At 49.2% G+C, this 14,392-nt stretch overlaps 15 non-coding genes across 15 annotated transcripts; all 15 read left to right on the forward strand.

Annotated features, from left to right (window-relative positions):
• Positions 1 to 694: 694 nt before the first annotated feature.
• On the forward strand, positions 695 to 813 carry LOC144411573 (5S ribosomal RNA). The gene has a single exon (XR_013468759.1). It is a non-coding gene; the product is annotated as a 5S ribosomal RNA (ribosomal RNA).
• Positions 814 to 1,622: 809 nt separating this feature from the next.
• On the forward strand, positions 1,623 to 1,741 carry LOC144411575 (5S ribosomal RNA). The gene has a single exon (XR_013468761.1). It is a non-coding gene; the product is annotated as a 5S ribosomal RNA (ribosomal RNA).
• Positions 1,742 to 2,576: 835 nt separating this feature from the next.
• Positions 2,577 to 2,695, forward strand: LOC144411576 (5S ribosomal RNA). Its single transcript, XR_013468762.1, has one exon. It is a non-coding gene; the product is annotated as a 5S ribosomal RNA (ribosomal RNA).
• Positions 2,696 to 3,478: 783 nt separating this feature from the next.
• LOC144411577 (5S ribosomal RNA) lies at positions 3,479 to 3,597 on the forward strand. Its single transcript, XR_013468763.1, has one exon. It is a non-coding gene; the product is annotated as a 5S ribosomal RNA (ribosomal RNA).
• A 783-nt stretch (positions 3,598 to 4,380) lies between these two features.
• Positions 4,381 to 4,499, forward strand: LOC144411578 (5S ribosomal RNA). The gene has a single exon (XR_013468764.1). It is a non-coding gene; the product is annotated as a 5S ribosomal RNA (ribosomal RNA).
• An 809-nt stretch (positions 4,500 to 5,308) lies between these two features.
• Positions 5,309 to 5,427, forward strand: LOC144411579 (5S ribosomal RNA). Its single transcript, XR_013468765.1, has one exon. It is a non-coding gene; the product is annotated as a 5S ribosomal RNA (ribosomal RNA).
• Positions 5,428 to 6,238: 811 nt separating this feature from the next.
• LOC144411511 (5S ribosomal RNA) lies at positions 6,239 to 6,357 on the forward strand. Its single transcript, XR_013468697.1, has one exon. It is a non-coding gene; the product is annotated as a 5S ribosomal RNA (ribosomal RNA).
• An 808-nt stretch (positions 6,358 to 7,165) lies between these two features.
• Positions 7,166 to 7,284, forward strand: LOC144411512 (5S ribosomal RNA). Its single transcript, XR_013468698.1, has one exon. It is a non-coding gene; the product is annotated as a 5S ribosomal RNA (ribosomal RNA).
• An 860-nt stretch (positions 7,285 to 8,144) lies between these two features.
• LOC144411513 (5S ribosomal RNA) lies at positions 8,145 to 8,263 on the forward strand. The gene has a single exon (XR_013468699.1). It is a non-coding gene; the product is annotated as a 5S ribosomal RNA (ribosomal RNA).
• A 782-nt stretch (positions 8,264 to 9,045) lies between these two features.
• On the forward strand, positions 9,046 to 9,164 carry LOC144411514 (5S ribosomal RNA). Its single transcript, XR_013468700.1, has one exon. It is a non-coding gene; the product is annotated as a 5S ribosomal RNA (ribosomal RNA).
• An 861-nt stretch (positions 9,165 to 10,025) lies between these two features.
• Positions 10,026 to 10,144, forward strand: LOC144411515 (5S ribosomal RNA). The gene has a single exon (XR_013468701.1). It is a non-coding gene; the product is annotated as a 5S ribosomal RNA (ribosomal RNA).
• Positions 10,145 to 11,006: 862 nt separating this feature from the next.
• On the forward strand, positions 11,007 to 11,125 carry LOC144411517 (5S ribosomal RNA). The gene has a single exon (XR_013468703.1). It is a non-coding gene; the product is annotated as a 5S ribosomal RNA (ribosomal RNA).
• Positions 11,126 to 11,934: 809 nt separating this feature from the next.
• LOC144411518 (5S ribosomal RNA) lies at positions 11,935 to 12,053 on the forward strand. Its single transcript, XR_013468704.1, has one exon. It is a non-coding gene; the product is annotated as a 5S ribosomal RNA (ribosomal RNA).
• An 808-nt stretch (positions 12,054 to 12,861) lies between these two features.
• LOC144411519 (5S ribosomal RNA) lies at positions 12,862 to 12,980 on the forward strand. Its single transcript, XR_013468705.1, has one exon. It is a non-coding gene; the product is annotated as a 5S ribosomal RNA (ribosomal RNA).
• A 782-nt stretch (positions 12,981 to 13,762) lies between these two features.
• On the forward strand, positions 13,763 to 13,881 carry LOC144411520 (5S ribosomal RNA). The gene has a single exon (XR_013468706.1). It is a non-coding gene; the product is annotated as a 5S ribosomal RNA (ribosomal RNA).
• Positions 13,882 to 14,392: the final 511 nt, after the last annotated feature.

Raw genomic sequence — 14,392 nt, forward strand, 5'->3', positions numbered from 1 at the left:
AGTCACGAGGTTTGTATGTTTTCGTACATTGTTGTCCTCAAAATTGCTGATGCACTGTTGGGTAAATTCGAAAAATCAAAACAAAAAGGGAATTCTGCTCTTCTGATTTACACTGAAAGCCTGTGATAGAAGGTGGAGCTATTGCTTCCATGTCTTTTTTTTCTCTCTCGTGACCATGACAATTGAGGGAAGGAGACAGCATAACGGCTCAAAAAAGGGATTTATTTTACAAAGGAATTAACTCACCATCTATTTTGTAACAGTTAACTTAAATCATACAAGCAGGGTATGCATTGCGGCGAAGAGCCAGCCGCGTATTCCGATCAGGTGGGCTTGATCACCCTTGGCTCACCACTCCCAGGTGCCCCAAGTTTGCAATCAACTAAAAACAAAGATGTTACTACCAGAGAGGTATCACTCCCACAGAGTGGCCTGAATGAACCAGACAGAGGCCGTCACGTGAGCCACAAGGATTTTTACCTTTTCACACAGTGTTTTTTTCAATATGTGCGTGTGTGTTGTGGGAAAAATGGAGGCGCACTCCGGATAGGCGGGCAGAGGAGCGTGGCGTTTGAGGCGGGCAGAGGAGCGTGGCGTTTGAGGCGGGCAGAGGAGCGTGGCGTTTGAGGCGGGCAGAGGAGCACAGCGTGGCGTTAGAGCAACTACAAGTAGCCTTTTGGCAGGCCCTGTCTTTGCTTACGGCCATACCACCCTGAACACGCCCGATCTCGTCTGATCTCGGAAGCTAAGCAGGGTCGGGCCTGGTCAGTACTTGGATGGGAGACCGCCTGGGAATACCAGGTGCTGTAAGCTTTTAAAAAAAAAAGGACAGAGGACCTGCTCTTTTGAACACCGCGTAAGAAGGTGGACACGTTGCACCCAGGTTTTCTTTTTCTCCTGGGAGTCACGAGGTTTGTATGTTTTCGTACATTGTTGTCCTCAAAATTGCTGATGCACTGTTGGGTAAATTCGAAAAATCAAAACAAAAAGGGAATTCTGCTCTTCTGATTTACACTGAAAGCCTGTGATAGAAGGTGGAGCTATTGCTTCCATGTCTTTTTTTTTTCTCTCGTGACCATGACAATTGAGGGAAGGAGACAGCATAACGGCTCAAAAAAGGGATTTATTTTACAAAGGAATTAACTCACCATCTATTTTGTAACAGTTAACTTAAATCATACAAGCAGGGTATGCATTGCGGCGAAGAGCCAGCCGCGTATTCCGATCAGGTGGGCTTGATCACCCTTGGCTCACCACTCCCAGGTGCCCCAAGTTTGCAATCAACTAAAAACAAAGATGTTACTACCAGAGAGGTATCACTCCCACAGAGTGGCCTGAATGAACCAGACAGAGGCCGTCACGTGAGCCACAAGGATTTTTACCTTTTCACACAGTGTTTTTTTCAATATGTGCGTGTGTGTTGTGGGAAAAATGGAGGCGCACTCCGGATAGGCGGGCAGAGGAGCGTGGCGTTTGAGGCGGGCAGAGGAGCGTGGCGTTTGAGGCGGGCAGAGGAGCGTGGCGTTTGAGGCGGGCAGAGGAGCGTGGCGTTTGAGGCGGGCAGAGGAGCACAGCGTGGCGTTAGAGCAACTACAAGTAGCCTTTTGGCAGGCCCTGTCTTTGCTTACGGCCATACCACCCTGAACACGCCCGATCTCGTCTGATCTCGGAAGCTAAGCAGGGTCGGGCCTGGTCAGTACTTGGATGGGAGACCGCCTGGGAATACCAGGTGCTGTAAGCTTTTTAAAAAAAAAGGACAGAGGACCTGCTCTTTTGAACACCGCGTAAGAAGGTGGACACGTTGCACCCAGGTTTTCTTTTTCTCCTGGGAGTCACGAGGTTTGTATGTTTTCGTACATTGTTGTCCTCAAAATTGCTGATGCACTGTTGGGTAAATTCGAAAAATCAAAACAAAAAGGGAATTCTGCTCTTCTGATTTACACTGAAAGCCTGTGATAGAAGGTGGAGCTATTGCTTCCATGTCTTTTTTTTCTCTCTCGTGACCATGACAATTGAGGGAAGGAGACAGCATAACGGCTCAAAAAAGGGATTTATTCTACAAAGGAATTAACTCACCATCTATTTTGTAACAGTTAACTTAAATCATACAAGCAGGGTATGCATTGCGGCGAAGAGCCAGCCGCGTATTCCGATCAGGTGGGCTTGATCACCCTTGGCTCACCACTCCCAGGTGCCCCAAGTTTGCAATCAACTAAAAACAAAGATGTTACTACCAGAGAGGTATCACTCCCACAGAGTGGCCTGAATGAACCAGACAGAGGCCGTCACGTGAGCCACAAGGATTTTTACCTTTTCACACAGTGTTTTTTTCAATATGTGCGTGTGTGTTGTGGGAAAAATGGAGGCGCACTCCGGATAGGCGGGCAGAGGAGCGTGGCGTTTGAGGCGGGCAGAGGAGCGTGGCGTTTGAGGCGGGCAGAGGAGCGTGGCGTTTGAGGCGGGCAGAGGAGCGTGGCGTTTGAGGCGGGCAGAGGAGCGTGGCGTTTGAGGCGGGCAGAGGAGCACAGCGTGGCGTTAGAGCAACTACAAGTAGCCTTTTGGCAGGCCCTGTCTTTGCTTACGGCCATACCACCCTGAACACGCCCGATCTCGTCTGATCTCGGAAGCTAAGCAGGGTCGGGCCTGGTCAGTACTTGGATGGGAGACCGCCTGGGAATACCAGGTGCTGTAAGCTTTTAAAAAAAAAAGGACAGAGGACCTGCTCTTTTGAACACCGCGTAAGAAGGTGGACACGTTGCACCCAGGTTTTCTTTTTCTCCTGGGAGTCACGAGGTTTGTATGTTTTCGTACATTGTTGTCCTCAAAATTGCTGATGCACTGTTGGGTAAATTCGAAAAATCAAAACAAAAAGGGAATTCTGCTCTTCTGATTTACACTGAAAGCCTGTGATAGAAGGTGGAGCTATTGCTTCCATGTCTTTTTTTTCTCTCTCGTGACCATGACAATTGAGGGAAGGAGACAGCATAACGGCTCAAAAAAGGGATTTATTTTACAAAGGAATTAACTCACCATCTATTTTGTAACAGTTAACTTAAATCATACAAGCAGGGTATGCATTGCGGCGAAGAGCCAGCCGCGTATTCCGATCAGGTGGGCTTGATCACCCTTGGCTCACCACTCCCAGGTGCCCCAAGTTTGCAATCAACTAAAAACAAAGATGTTACTACCAGAGAGGTATCACTCCCACAGAGTGGCCTGAATGAACCAGACAGAGGCCGTCACGTGAGCCACAAGGATTTTTACCTTTTCACACAGTGTTTTTTTCAATATGTGCGTGTGTGTTGTGGGAAAAATGGAGGCGCACTCCGGATAGGCGGGCAGAGGAGCGTGGCGTTTGAGGCGGGCAGAGGAGCGTGGCGTTTGAGGCGGGCAGAGGAGCGTGGCGTTTGAGGCGGGCAGAGGAGCACAGCGTGGCGTTAGAGCAACTACAAGTAGCCTTTTGGCAGGCCCTGTCTTTGCTTACGGCCATACCACCCTGAACACGCCCGATCTCGTCTGATCTCGGAAGCTAAGCAGGGTCGGGCCTGGTCAGTACTTGGATGGGAGACCGCCTGGGAATACCAGGTGCTGTAAGCTTTTAAAAAAAAAAGGACAGAGGACCTGCTCTTTTGAACACCGCGTAAGAAGGTGGACACGTTGCACCCAGGTTTTCTTTTTCTCCTGGGAGTCACGAGGTTTGTATGTTTTCGTACATTGTTGTCCTCAAAATTGCTGATGCACTGTTGGGTAAATTCGAAAAATCAAAACAAAAAGGGAATTCTGCTCTTCTGATTTACACTGAAAGCCTGTGATAGAAGGTGGAGCTATTGCTTCCATGTCTTTTTTTTCTCTCTCGTGACCATGACAATTGAGGGAAGGAGACAGCATAACGGCTCAAAAAAGGGATTTATTTTACAAAGGAATTAACTCACCATCTATTTTGTAACAGTTAACTTAAATCATACAAGCAGGGTATGCATTGCGGCGAAGAGCCAGCCGCGTATTCCGATCAGGTGGGCTTGATCACCCTTGGCTCACCACTCCCAGGTGCCCCAAGTTTGCAATCAACTAAAAACAAAGATGTTACTACCAGAGAGGTATCACTCCCACAGAGTGGCCTGAATGAACCAGACAGAGGCCGTCACGTGAGCCACAAGGATTTTTACCTTTTCACACAGTGTTTTTTTCAATATGTGCGTGTGTATTGTGGGAAAAATGGAGGCGCACTCCGGATAGGCGGGCAGAGGAGCGTGGCGTTTGAGGCGGGCAGAGGAGCGTGGCGTTTGAGGCGGGCAGAGGAGCGTGGCGTTTGAGGCGGGCAGAGGAGCACAGCGTGGCGTTAGAGCAACTACAAGTAGCCTTTTGGCAGGCCCTGTCTTTGCTTACGGCCATACCACCCTGAACACGCCCGATCTCGTCTGATCTCGGAAGCTAAGCAGGGTCGGGCCTGGTCAGTACTTGGATGGGAGACCGCCTGGGAATACCAGGTGCTGTAAGCTTTTAAAAAAAAAAGGACAGAGGACCTGCTCTTTTGAACACCGCGTAAGAAGGTGGACACGTTGCACCCAGGTTTTCTTTTTCTCCTGGGAGTCACGAGGTTTGTATGTTTTCGTACATTGTTGTCCTCAAAATTGCTGATGCACTGTTGGGTAAATTCGAAAAATCAAAACAAAAAGGGAATTCTGCTCTTCTGATTTACACTGAAAGCCTGTGATAGAAGGTGGAGCTATTGCTTCCATGTCTTTTTTTTTTCTCTCGTGACCATGACAATTGAGGGAAGGAGACAGCATAACGGCTCAAAAAAGGGATTTATTTTACAAAGGAATTAACTCACCATCTATTTTGTAACAGTTAACTTAAATCATACAAGCAGGGTATGCATTGCGGCGAAGAGCCAGCCGCGTATTCCGATCAGGTGGGCTTGATCACCCTTGGCTCACCACTCCCAGGTGCCCCAAGTTTGCAATCAACTAAAAACAAAGATGTTACTACCAGAGAGGTATCACTCCCACAGAGTGGCCTGAATGAACCAGACAGAGGCCGTCACGTGAGCCACAAGGATTTTTACCTTTTCACACAGTGTTTTTTTCAATATGTGCGTGTGTGTTGTGGGAAAAATGGAGGCGCACTCCGGATAGGCGGGCAGAGGAGCGTGGCGTTTGAGGCGGGCAGAGGAGCGTGGCGTTTGAGGCGGGCAGAGGAGCGTGGCGTTTGAGGCGGGCAGAGGAGCGTGGCGTTTGAGGCGGGCAGAGGAGCACAGCGTGGCGTTAGAGCAACTACAAGTAGCCTTTTGGCAGGCCCTGTCTTTGCTTACGGCCATACCACCCTGAACACGCCCGATCTCGTCTGATCTCGGAAGCTAAGCAGGGTCGGGCCTGGTCAGTACTTGGATGGGAGACCGCCTGGGAATACCAGGTGCTGTAAGCTTTTTAAAAAAAAAGGACAGAGGACCTGCTCTTTTGAACACCGCGTAAGAAGGTGGACACGTTGCACCCAGGTTTTCTTTTTCTCCTGGGAGTCACGAGGTTTGTATGTTTTCGTACATTGTTGTCCTCAAAATTGCTGATGCACTGTTGGGTAAATTCGAAAAATCAAAACAAAAAGGGAATTCTGCTCTTCTGATTTACACTGAAAGCCTGTGATAGAAGGTGGAGCTATTGCTTCCATGTCTTTTTTTTCTCTCTCGTGACCATGACAATTGAGGGAAGGAGACAGCATAACGGCTCAAAAAAGGGATTTATTCTACAAAGGAATTAACTCACCATCTATTTTGTAACAGTTAACTTAAATCATACAAGCAGGGTATGCATTGCGGCGAAAAGAGCCAGCCGCGTATTCCGATCAGGTGGGCTTGATCACCCTTGGCTCACCACTCCCAGGTGCCCCAAGTTTGCAATCAACTAAAAACAAAGATGTTACTACCAGAGAGGTATCACTCCCACAGAGTGGCCTGAATGAACCAGACAGAGGCCGTCACGTGAGCCACAAGGATTTTTACCTTTTCACACAGTGTTTTTTTCAATATGTGCGTGTGTGTTGTGGGAAAAATGGAGGCGCACTCCGGATAGGCGGGCAGAGGAGCGTGGCGTTTGAGGCGGGCAGAGGAGCGTGGCGTTTGAGGCGGGCAGAGGAGCGTGGCGTTTGAGGCGGGCAGAGGAGCGTGGCGTTTGAGGCGGGCAGAGGAGCACAGCGTGGCGTTAGAGCAACTACAAGTAGCCTTTTGGCAGGCCCTGTCTTTGCTTACGGCCATACCACCCTGAACACGCCCGATCTCGTCTGATCTCGGAAGCTAAGCAGGGTCGGGCCTGGTCAGTACTTGGATGGGAGACCGCCTGGGAATACCAGGTGCTGTAAGCTTTTAAAAAAAAAAGGACAGAGGACCTGCTCTTTTGAACACCGCGTAAGAAGGTGGACACGTTGCACCCAGGTTTTCTTTTTCTCCTGGGAGTCACGAGGTTTGTATGTTTTCGTACATTGTTGTCCTCAAAATTGCTGATGCACTGTTGGGTAAATTCGAAAAATCAAAACAAAAGGGAATTCTGCTCTTCTGATTTACACTGAAAGCCTGTGATAGAAGGTGGAGCTATTGCTTCCATGTCTTTTTTTTCTCTCTCGTGACCATGACAATTGAGGGAAGGAGACAGCATAACGGCTCAAAAAAGGGATTTATTCTACAAAGGAATTAACTCACCATCTATTTTGTAACAGTTAACTTAAATCATACAAGCAGGGTATGCATTGCGGCGAAGAGCCAGCCGCGTATTCCGATCAGGTGGGCTTGATCACCCTTGGCTCACCACTCCCAGGTGCCCCAAGTTTGCAATCAACTAAAAACAAAGATGTTACTACCAGAGAGGTATCACTCCCACAGAGTGGCCTGAATGAACCAGACAGAGGCCGTCACGTGAGCCACAAGGATTTTTACCTTTTCACACAGTGTTTTTTTCAATATGTGCGTGTGTGTTGTGGGAAAAATGGAGGCGCACTCCGGATAGGCGGGCAGAGGAGCGTGGCGTTTGAGGCGGGCAGAGGAGCGTGGCGTTTGAGGCGGGCAGAGGAGCGTGGCGTTTGAGGCGGGCAGAGGAGCGTGGCGTTTGAGGCGGGCAGAGGAGCACAGCGTGGCGTTAGAGCAACTACAAGTAGCCTTTTGGCAGGCCCTGTCTTTGCTTACGGCCATACCACCCTGAACACGCCCGATCTCGTCTGATCTCGGAAGCTAAGCAGGGTCGGGCCTGGTCAGTACTTGGATGGGAGACCGCCTGGGAATACCAGGTGCTGTAAGCTTTTAAAAAAAAAAGGACAGAGGACCTGCTCTTTTGAACACCGCGTAAGAAGGTGGACACGTTGCACCCAGGTTTTCTTTTTCTCCTGGGAGTCACGAGGTTTGTATGTTTTCGTACATTGTTGTCCTCAAAATTGCTGATGCACTGTTGGGTAAATTCGAAAAATCAAAACAAAAGGGAATTCTGCTCTTCTGATTTACACTGAAAGCCTGTGATAGAAGGTGGAGCTATTGCTTCCATGTCTTTTTTTTCTCTCTCGTGACCATGACAATTGAGGGAAGGAGACAGCATAACGGCTCAAAAAAGGGATTTATTCTACAAAGGAATTAACTCACCATCTATTTTGTAACAGTTAACTTAAATCATACAAGCAGGGTATGCATTGCGGCGAAGAGCCAGCCGCGTATTCCGATCAGGTGGGCTTGATCACCCTTGGCTCACCACTCCCAGGTGCCCCAAGTTTGCAATCAACTAAAAACAAAGATGTTACTACCAGAGAGGTATCACTCCCACAGAGTGGCCTGAATGAACCAGACAGAGGCCGTCACGTGAGCCACAAGGATTTTTACCTTTTCACACAGTGTTTTTTTCAATATGTGCGTGTGTGTTGTGGGAAAAATGGAGGCGCACTCCGGATAGGCGGGCAGAGGAGCGTGGCGTTTGAGGCGGGCAGAGGAGCGTGGCGTTTGAGGCGGGCAGAGGAGCGTGGCGTTTGAGGCGGGTAGAGGAGCGTGGCGTTTGAGGCGGGCAGAGGAGCGTGGCGTTTGAGGCGGGCAGAGGAGCGTGGCGTTTGAGGCGGGCAGAGGAGCACAGCGTGGCGTTAGAGCAACTACAAGTAGCCTTTTGGCAGGCCCTGTCTTTGCTTACGGCCATACCACCCTGAACACGCCCGATCTCGTCTGATCTCGGAAGCTAAGCAGGGTCGGGCCTGGTCAGTACTTGGATGGGAGACCGCCTGGGAATACCAGGTGCTGTAAGCTTTTAAAAAAAAAAGGACAGAGGACCTGCTCTTTTGAACACCGCGTAAGAAGGTGGACACGTTGCACCCAGGTTTTCTTTTTCTCCTGGGAGTCACGAGGTTTGTATGTTTTCGTACATTGTTGTCCTCAAAATTGCTGATGCACTGTTGGGTAAATTCGAAAAATCAAAACAAAAGGGAATTCTGCTCTTCTGATTTACACTGAAAGCCTGTGATAGAAGGTGGAGCTATTGCTTCCATGTCTTTTTTTTCTCTCTCGTGACCATGACAATTGAGGGAAGGAGACAGCATAACGGCTCAAAAAAGGGATTTATTCTACAAAGGAATTAACTCACCATCTATTTTGTAACAGTTAACTTAAATCATACAAGCAGGGTATGCATTGCGGCGAAGAACCAGCCGCGTATTCCGATCAGGTGGGCTTGATCACCCTTGGCTCACCACTCCCAGGTGCCCCAAGTTTGCAATCAACTAAAAACAAAGATGTTACTACCAGAGAGGTATCACTCCCACAGAGTGGCCTGAATGAACCAGACAGAGGCCGTCACGTGAGCCACAAGGATTTTTACCTTTTCACACAGTGTTTTTTTCAATATGTGCGTGTGTGTTGTGGGAAAAATGGAGGCGCACTCCGGATAGGCGGGCAGAGGAGCGTGGCGTTTGAGGCGGGCAGAGGAGCGTGGCGTTTGAGGCGGGCAGAGGAGCGTGGCGTTTGAGGCGGGCAGAGGAGCACAGCGTGGCGTTAGAGCAACTACAAGTAGCCTTTTGGCAGGCCCTGTCTTTGCTTACGGCCATACCACCCTGAACACGCCCGATCTCGTCTGATCTCGGAAGCTAAGCAGGGTCGGGCCTGGTCAGTACTTGGATGGGAGACCGCCTGGGAATACCAGGTGCTGTAAGCTTTTAAAAAAAAAAGGACAGAGGACCTGCTCTTTTGAACACCGCGTAAGAAGGTGGACACGTTGCACCCAGGTTTTCTTTTTCTCCTGGGAGTCACGAGGTTTGTATGTTTTCGTACATTGTTGTCCTCAAAATTGCTGATGCACTGTTGGGTAAATTCGAAAAATCAAAACAAAAAGGGAATTCTGCTCTTCTGATTTACACTGAAAGCCTGTGATAGAAGGTGGAGCTATTGCTTCCATGTCTTTTTTTTTTCTCTCGTGACCATGACAATTGAGGGAAGGAGACAGCATAACGGCTCAAAAAAGGGATTTATTTTACAAAGGAATTAACTCACCATCTATTTTGTAACAGTTAACTTAAATCATACAAGCAGGGTATGCATTGCGGCGAAGAGCCAGCCGCGTATTCCGATCAGGTGGGCTTGATCACCCTTGGCTCACCACTCCCAGGTGCCCCAAGTTTGCAATCAACTAAAAACAAAGATGTTACTACCAGAGAGGTATCACTCCCACAGAGTGGCCTGAATGAACCAGACAGAGGCCGTCACGTGAGCCACAAGGATTTTTACCTTTTCACACAGTGTTTTTTTCAATATGTGCGTGTGTGTTGTGGGAAAAATGGAGGCGCACTCCGGATAGGCGGGCAGAGGAGCGTGGCGTTTGAGGCGGGCAGAGGAGCGTGGCGTTTGAGGCGGGCAGAGGAGCGTGGCGTTTGAGGCGGGCAGAGGAGCGTGGCGTTTGAGGCGGGCAGAGGAGCGTGGCGTTTGAGGCGGGCAGAGGAGCGTGGCGTTTGAGGCGGGCAGAGGAGCACAGCGTGGCGTTAGAGCAACTACAAGTAGCCTTTTGGCAGGCCCTGTCTTTGCTTACGGCCATACCACCCTGAACACGCCCGATCTCGTCTGATCTCGGAAGCTAAGCAGGGTCGGGCCTGGTCAGTACTTGGATGGGAGACCGCCTGGGAATACCAGGTGCTGTAAGCTTTTAAAAAAAAAAAGGACAGAGGACCTGCTCTTTTGAACACCGCGTAAGAAGGTGGACACGTTGCACCCAGGTTTTCTTTTTCTCCTGGGAGTCACGAGGTTTGTATGTTTTCGTACATTGTTGTCCTCAAAATTGCTGATGCACTGTTGGGTAAATTCGAAAAATCAAAACAAAAAGGGAATTCTGCTCTTCTGATTTACACTGAAAGCCTGTGATAGAAGGTGGAGCTATTGCTTCCATGTCTTTTTTTTCTCTCTCGTGACCATGACAATTGAGGGAAGGAGACAGCATAACGGCTCAAAAAAGGGATTTATTCTACAAAGGAATTAACTCACCATCTATTTTGTAACAGTTAACTTAAATCATACAAGCAGGGTATGCATTGCGGCGAAGAGCCAGCCGCGTATTCCGATCAGGTGGGCTTGATCACCCTTGGCTCACCACTCCCAGGTGCCCCAAGTTTGCAATCAACTAAAAACAAAGATGTTACTACCAGAGAGGTATCACTCCCACAGAGTGGCCTGAATGAACCAGACAGAGGCCGTCACGTGAGCCACAAGGATTTTTACCTTTTCACACAGTGTTTTTTTCAATATGTGCGTGTGTGTTGTGGGAAAAATGGAGGCGCACTCCGGATAGGCGGGCAGAGGAGCGTGGCGTTTGAGGCGGGCAGAGGAGCGTGGCGTTTGAGGCGGGCAGAGGAGCGTGGCGTTTGAGGCGGGCAGAGGAGCGTGGCGTTTGAGGCGGGCAGAGGAGCGTGGCGTTTGAGGCGGGCAGAGGAGCGTGGCGTTTGAGGCGGGCAGAGGAGCACAGCGTGGCGTTAGAGCAACTACAAGTAGCCTTTTGGCAGGCCCTGTCTTTGCTTACGGCCATACCACCCTGAACACGCCCGATCTCGTCTGATCTCGGAAGCTAAGCAGGGTCGGGCCTGGTCAGTACTTGGATGGGAGACCGCCTGGGAATACCAGGTGCTGTAAGCTTTTTAAAAAAAAAGGACAGAGGACCTGCTCTTTTGAACACCGCGTAAGAAGGTGGACACGTTGCACCCAGGTTTTCTTTTTCTCCTGGGAGTCACGAGGTTTGTATGTTTTCGTACATTGTTGTCCTCAAAATTGCTGATGCACTGTTGGGTAAATTCGAAAAATCAAAACAAAAAGGGAATTCTGCTCTTCTGATTTACACTGAAAGCCTGTGATAGAAGGTGGAGCTATTGCTTCCATGTCTTTTTTTTCTCTCTCGTGACCATGACAATTGAGGGAAGGAGACAGCATAACGGCTCAAAAAAGGGATTTATTTTACAAAGGAATTAACTCACCATCTATTTTGTAACAGTTAACTTAAATCATACAAGCAGGGTATGCATTGCGGCGAAGAGCCAGCCGCGTATTCCGATCAGGTGGGCTTGATCACCCTTGGCTCACCACTCCCAGGTGCCCCAAGTTTGCAATCAACTAAAAACAAAGATGTTACTACCAGAGAGGTATCACTCCCACAGAGTGGCCTGAATGAACCAGACAGAGGCCGTCACGTGAGCCACAAGGATTTTTACCTTTTCACACAGTGTTTTTTTCAATATGTGCGTGTGTGTTGTGGGAAAAATGGAGGCGCACTCCGGATAGGCGGGCAGAGGAGCGTGGCGTTTGAGGCGGGCAGAGGAGCGTGGCGTTTGAGGCGGGCAGAGGAGCGTGGCGTTTGAGGCGGGCAGAGGAGCGTGGCGTTTGAGGCGGGCAGAGGAGCACAGCGTGGCGTTAGAGCAACTACAAGTAGCCTTTTGGCAGGCCCTGTCTTTGCTTACGGCCATACCACCCTGAACACGCCCGATCTCGTCTGATCTCGGAAGCTAAGCAGGGTCGGGCCTGGTCAGTACTTGGATGGGAGACCGCCTGGGAATACCAGGTGCTGTAAGCTTTTAAAAAAAAAAGGACAGAGGACCTGCTCTTTTGAACACCGCGTAAGAAGGTGGACACGTTGCACCCAGGTTTTCTTTTTCTCCTGGGAGTCACGAGGTTTGTATGTTTTCGTACATTGTTGTCCTCAAAATTGCTGATGCACTGTTGGGTAAATTCGAAAAATCAAAACAAAAGGGAATTCTGCTCTTCTGATTTACACTGAAAGCCTGTGATAGAAGGTGGAGCTATTGCTTCCATGTCTTTTTTTTCTCTCTCGTGACCATGACAATTGAGGGAAGGAGACAGCATAACGGCTCAAAAAAGGGATTTATTTTACAAAGGAATTAACTCACCATCTATTTTGTAACAGTTAACTTAAATCATACAAGCAGGGTATGCATTGCGGCGAAGAGCCAGCCGCGTATTCCGATCAGGTGGGCTTGATCACCCTTGGCTCACCACTCCCAGGTGCCCCAAGTTTGCAATCAACTAAAAACAAAGATGTTACTACCAGAGAGGTATCACTCCCACAGAGTGGCCTGAATGAACCAGACAGAGGCCGTCACGTGAGCCACAAGGATTTTTACCTTTTCACACAGTGTTTTTTTCAATATGTGCGTGTGTGTTGTGGGAAAAATGGAGGCGCACTCCGGATAGGCGGGCAGAGGAGCGTGGCGTTTGAGGCGGGCAGAGGAGCGTGGCGTTTGAGGCGGGCAGAGGAGCGTGGCGTTTGAGGCGGGCAGAGGAGCGTGGCGTTTGAGGCGGGCAGAGGAGCACAGCGTGGCGTTAGAGCAACTACAAGTAGCCTTTTGGCAGGCCCTGTCTTTGCTTACGGCCATACCACCCTGAACACGCCCGATCTCGTCTGATCTCGGAAGCTAAGCAGGGTCGGGCCTGGTCAGTACTTGGATGGGAGACCGCCTGGGAATACCAGGTGCTGTAAGCTTTTAAAAAAAAAAGGACAGAGGACCTGCTCTTTTGAACACCGCGTAAGAAGGTGGACACGTTGCACCCAGGTTTTCTTTTTCTCCTGGGAGTCACGAGGTTTGTATGTTTTCGTACATTGTTGTCCTCAAAATTGCTGATGCACTGTTGGGTAAATTCGAAAAATCAAAACAAAAGGGAATTCTGCTCTTCTGATTTACACTGAAAGCCTGTGATAGAAGGTGGAGCTATTGCTTCCATGTCTTTTTTTTCTCTCTCGTGACCATGACAATTGAGGGAAGGAGACAGCATAACGGCTCAAAAAAGGGATTTATTCTACAAAGGAATTAACTCACCATCTATTTTGTAACAGTTAACTTAAATCATACAAGCAGGGTATGCATTGCGGCGAAGAGCCAGCCGCGTATTCCGATCAGGTGGGCTTGATCACCCTTGGCTCACCACTCCCAGGTGCCCCAAGTTTGCAATCAACTAAAAACAAAGATGTTACTACCAGAGAGGTATCACTCCCACAGAGTGGCCTGAATGAACCAGACAGAGGCCGTCACGTGAGCCACAAGGATTTTTACCTTTTCACACAGTGTTTTTTTCAATATGTGCGTGTGTGTTGTGGGAAAAATGGAGGCGCACTCCGGATAGGCGGGCAGAGGAGCGTGGCGTTTGAGGCGGGCAGAGGAGCGTGGCGTTTGAGGCGGGCAGAGGAGCGTGGCGTTTGAGGCGGGCAGAGGAGCACAGCGTGGCGTTAGAGCAACTACAAGTAGCCTTTTGGCAGGCCCTGTCTTTGCTTACGGCCATACCACCCTGAACACGCCCGATCTCGTCTGATCTCGGAAGCTAAGCAGGGTCGGGCCTGGTCAGTACTTGGATGGGAGACCGCCTGGGAATACCAGGTGCTGTAAGCTTTTAAAAAAAAAAGGACAGAGGACCTGCTCTTTTGAACACCGCGTAAGAAGGTGGACACGTTGCACCCAGGTTTTCTTTTTCTCCTGGGAGTCACGAGGTTTGTATGTTTTCGTACATTGTTGTCCTCAAAATTGCTGATGCACTGTTGGGTAAATTCGAAAAATCAAAACAAAAAGGGAATTCTGCTCTTCTGATTTACACTGAAAGCCTGTGATAGAAGGTGGAGCTATTGCTTCCATGTCTTTTTTTTCTCTCTCGTGACCATGACAATTGAGGGAAGGAGACAGCATAACGGCTCAAAAAAGGGATTTATTTTACAAAGGAATTAACTCACCATCTATTTTGTAACAGATAACTTAAATCATACAAGCAGGGTATGCATTGCGGCGAAGAGCCAGCCGCGTATTCCGATCAGGTGGGCTTGATCACCCTTGGCTCACCACTCCCAGGTGCCCCAAGTTTGCAATCAACTAAAAACAAAGATGTTACTACCAGAGAGGTATCACTCCC

The sequence above is a fragment of the Gasterosteus aculeatus genome, chromosome 8, assembly GCF_964276395.1.
Source record: "Gasterosteus aculeatus chromosome 8, fGasAcu3.hap1.1, whole genome shotgun sequence".
Taxonomy (NCBI): domain Eukaryota; kingdom Metazoa; phylum Chordata; class Actinopteri; order Perciformes; family Gasterosteidae; genus Gasterosteus; species Gasterosteus aculeatus.